At 37.6% G+C, this 4694-nt stretch overlaps 2 long non-coding RNA genes across 2 annotated transcripts; one reads left to right on the top strand and one right to left on the bottom strand.

Annotated features, from left to right (window-relative positions):
• LOC134616771 (uncharacterized) lies at nucleotides 1-516 on the top strand. Its single transcript, XR_010091480.1, has 3 exons — nucleotides 1-106; nucleotides 302-396; nucleotides 471-516. It is a non-coding gene; the product is annotated as an uncharacterized LOC134616771 (long non-coding RNA).
• Nucleotides 517-2905: 2389 nt separating this feature from the next.
• On the bottom strand, nucleotides 2906-3668 carry LOC135932175 (uncharacterized). The gene is made up of 4 exons (XR_010573307.1): nucleotides 3605-3668; nucleotides 3428-3514; nucleotides 3168-3266; nucleotides 2906-2965 (listed from the first exon to the last, which is right to left on the bottom strand). It is a non-coding gene; the product is annotated as an uncharacterized LOC135932175 (long non-coding RNA).
• Between the last annotated feature and the right edge of the window lie 1026 nt (nucleotides 3669-4694).

Here is a 4694-nt window from a genome sequence, read left to right as displayed (position 1 = left end):
GGTCAGACAAAGGGGGGGAAAATGTGAAGGTTGCACATTTCATGGTGCAGACAATGGGGGAGAACAGGAACTCTCACATTACAGGCAGAAGTGTTCACAACCAGCGGTAAGGCCAAGTAAATTGATGGCCTGTCTTACATTTTTTTCACACATGCAATTGTAATAAAACAAATGGTTTCCGAGCATAATTGACTGGTTTTACAGCACATTAACACTACACTAATAATTGACTTAGAAGGCTGTTGACGTTGAAATACCTGAAAAACCATAAATGAACAATTTCCCTCACTGTGTCTTATAGCATTGAGCGCCTGTGGAGGGATGTATATGAAAACGTCCTTGACCTTTTCTACACAATCTTCACCCAGCTGGAGATTCAAGGACTGCTCAACCCTGGTGAAGAAATTGACTTGTTTGCACTGCACAGATGCTTTTTGCATCACATTCAACATCATCTTCAGTCATTCCAGGAAGCATGGAATCAGCACGGACTCAGAACAGCAAACAACCATTCACCCCTGCACCTCTGGTTGCTGCACAGAAAAGAGGGACAAGATTTGTCACAGGTACATGACTATTTGATTCGTATTTGTTCTTGTATGTAAAACTCTGCTATTTATGGTGGAAATGAGTTTATTTCTACTGTTCAAGTTGGCGTACCAAATATTTCTCCTGTAATTAGAAGTGTCTCCCAAGCCATTCTCTCCTTTTATCCCATGTCAGGTATAGATGGCAATACTTTAAAGAAAGTTAAATTTGTTATACCTGAAGAGAACCAATCCTGACCTAGAATGGGTGAATGAATAATTAGTTGGTCGCCAATGCCTAAGAAACTCACATAGACAGACTCAATAAGTCCATCTAGGAACAGCTGCAGGAAACACCTCTTCAGTTTAGATTTTAAACATGTGCATGCTCTTTCAGGTTGATGAGGATTATGGTGTGGACTGGACAGGACCACATAATCACCGCCCATCAAATGAGATCACCATTCCTGAGATTCAGCTCCCACGTGCACTGAATGAACGAGAGCTTGCTGTGCTACCAAACAACAACGTTTCACTCAGTCAAGCTTTGGATGCCTACTGTGAAACTGTTCAGTCACTCAAACTTATGTTTGATACCACACCTTAACTCTTCAAAGTAAGCAGGTGCAATATGTTCACATCCTTTTTCTTGCATAAACATACTTCAAAATCACTTGTAGAAAGACGCTATCACATTTAATCAGTTTCTATGTCAGGAGGATTTTTTTTATGTTTCTACATCTATGGCTTTGTAGCTAATACTGACTCAAAACAGCATAACCAATTTCATTTTCAACAAAACAAAACAGTGAGTGGCTATAAAACAGTTTTTTATTTTTTTTACACAGATGTCACTTTAATGATGTTCATGTCTTGGATGTACAGTACATATCAACTCTGAGCAGATTTAATAAAATGCACACAGAACAGTAGTGTAACATCTTAATGCAAATAATTTTTCCTACAAATTTTTTTGTACCAGTAGCGAGTATAAACTAAACATACTGTGTAATTTATAATGTACAGTGAACAACTGATTTTGTTTTCTGAACTTTTTGTCAGTTTATATTTAAAAAAAAAAAAAGCCATAAATGCTCACCTGTACTATTTTTTTCCACTTTAAAGTGTATTAAAGGAACTAGAACTCAGTAAATTGTCACTTTCTTTGAACACTGAATACAGTAATCTAATGCAAGAAAGAAAAAATTGTCTTATCTTACCAAGTGGTTATGGAATCAATCCTAAACCAGACCAAAACCTGAGTCAGTAGAGTTGAGACACACCTCAATGTCCATCAGAAATGACTCATAGGTACAGTAGTGTGCAGGAAGACGTAGAACTTCAAAACAGGTGGAAGACTTTGGAAGAGTGCTGTTGACCACTTCCACAGTCATTTCTCTCGGCAAGACTTCCCATCCTGTCCAAAACTTGATGAGGGCTTTTCGTTGTGCACAAGACGCTGCAACGGAACATTCTTTTGAGCTATAATGACATCCTATATTCATTATTTTGAATATTTTATGGAGAAATACCATAAAAGATGAACACTTACATACAGAGCACAAGACATTTTTGCCCCACTCAAATTGCTGTTGTAGCTGTTATAGATATTTTTATGGTAACAAAGCTAAAAGTAGTCTACATACAATTATAGTGCAACTGAAAATGCCACCACTCAGTTTTTTAATGTATTGCACAGAGGCAGTATGGAGCAAATAACAAAAAATTATACTATAGTGTACTTTGTTAATAAACTGAGATCACTGGACTGTATGTAATTTACCAAAGTATAATCAGAGAAAACCAATAGCAAAATACCTATAGCACTACTGAAGTTGGAGTCCGTAAATTGAGACACACTTTAAATGTTAAATACTTAAAGAACATCCACTGTACTGGTAAAAGCATTTCAAATGGCCTCCAAAGAGATTTTTTTTAATTGTATATGAAAAATGTACTTATTCACATCCGAAGGTTTGATGTGCTTTTCTATTTAAAATGTAAATTTATTGGGGAGAGTAAGTCAGTACTCACAGCGTGGAATAGCAGACGTTCATACAGCCACTTTCTATTGGTTTGTGTGACACCTGGCAGGTCCCAAGCCAGGGCTAGCTCGAGAACATTTCTTCGTTCCAGTTCTGTTAATTCAGCAGTGCCATCAAGCTAGGACAGAGGAAAAAAATTAGTAGTCAGTAGTAGGTACTGATGGCTATTCAATCATGTCTCTAAATTCAATATTTAGTGAAATAGTAATTCTTTAAAATAATGGTACAAAAATGCAAACCAGCTGAATAGTCCTGCGGATATCTATATCAGGGCAATCCTCAATCTGAACTGTAGCTGTTTCAGGTGAGCCACCAAAAAGGACATGGATGACGCAGGACTTATACCAGACACACACGGTCCACCATGAATGAATGAATGTCCCATTATTCTTCCTAAGATCAAACATAATAAATTCACTTAGCCTAACATTGCACGGGGGTAAAAACAAACAGTTTTGTAACTGTATTCAATCTATTTTTCATCTTTATGGTTACAGTTAGGATAATGTAACACAAGTAATGCTGTTTCCTTTAGTGCTGCACATGTATTATTTTAAATTACTCTTCCTATTATTTCTGTGCATAACTTTCTTACCTGCCACCAAAAACATGTCACTCTCAAGCAAGGTCTGAGAAGTGGATGGAGTCAAGTGTTCTGGCTCACCGTCAAACAGTCTTGTAAGATCTGTGTTCCCTGAAAAGAGTACAGCTAGGTTATGTCGCGTATGAGAAATCCAGGCAGTAATTTTAACACAATTAACTCATTTACATAACAAACACATTTTCTTTACATGATGAAATATTCTCTTATTTAATCCACTATACATGTGGCCAGTCTATTTCATACATACATACCAAAATTCAAATGCAAACCAGACTGTACTAGAGAAACTGCCTTTGAGAAGAAGAATCTCTTCACCCCTTCTCCAACAGCAACATCCCCTAAAGGAAGAAGAAAAAAAACAAAACTTGTGAAGTTTCGGATTAGTCAGTCACTGGATTTCTAATGTTTTCCCAATACAGAAACAATACCTTCCAGTTTGCAGCTGACAGGGCCCACCCACTCTACCTTTGGGGCTTTGTAGAGGGAGATAAGTGATCTCTGTTGATCCACAATACTTTCCCGCAAGTCCATTTGCAGGACTACTGCCTTTCTGGTCTCATACTTTGAAAGTAACTCGGACTTGTAGAGCCAGGCTGCTCTGGTTGCATCTTGTTCACATTTCCACTCTGAAAGGTACACATTTGTATGGATCAATCAAAAGAAATAAAATATATGTAATTTTTGCCATTTGTCTGGTATGTTCCTAACTTAATTCCTGTCACTACCTGGTTTTTCCCCTAGAAGTGACTTTTCCTCATCTTGATGAGATGCATTTTCCTGCACTACCATATCACCTGATGATTGCTCTGCTCTTGCTGAATTTATGGTGGAGTCCAAGATGATACCATCTGGTTCCTCTACCCCGCAGGACAAATTCCAGGCATCACTGTTGCTACAGGATGGGACCTCTGACCTTGCTGTTGTACTACGCGTCTGCCTAGCCTGACTTTCAGTAACAGACTGAGGTTCAGCACCACTCAATGAACTGTGAGAGGGATTGGCAGAGGTTTCAACATCCATCACCAATATATAAAGTGGATTTACTTAGTTTCCACACTGTATACTAAAATATACAGAAAATCAAAGATGTTCCTTACCTTGTGCATTTAGTGATGTGGTTTTTCATTTTATTTAAAGGAATGTTAATGTCACAATTCAGGCATTTTGTGGGGGGTCCTTGTTGCTGGAGGGTTGTCAGGCTCTACAGACAATATGGAGGAAAAAATATATATATACATTTTGTGCATGCTGTGATAAACATATTTTGACAGTTCTGCAATTGCATTTGTCAACATGTGAGCAGCAGAAACAAATTGTAAACACAAAATGACATATCTCCTTCTAAACCTTTTCTAACAATTGCTTACATACACAATCAGAACCATTATTACTCATATGCAGTCATGTTTCTAACCAGCTGACAGCTAAAGTGATTTGACACATAGTTGAGCTTCGCTAGCCATTTGAACTAGTTTATTAATACATGCAAATAACATATTCTGACCCTAGTCATTACTC

Source organism: Pelmatolapia mariae, linkage group LG18 (assembly GCF_036321145.2).
Source record: "Pelmatolapia mariae isolate MD_Pm_ZW linkage group LG18, Pm_UMD_F_2, whole genome shotgun sequence".
Lineage (NCBI taxonomy): Eukaryota > Metazoa > Chordata > Actinopteri > Cichliformes > Cichlidae > Pelmatolapia > Pelmatolapia mariae.
This window is presented reverse-complemented; position numbering and strand designations above follow the sequence as displayed.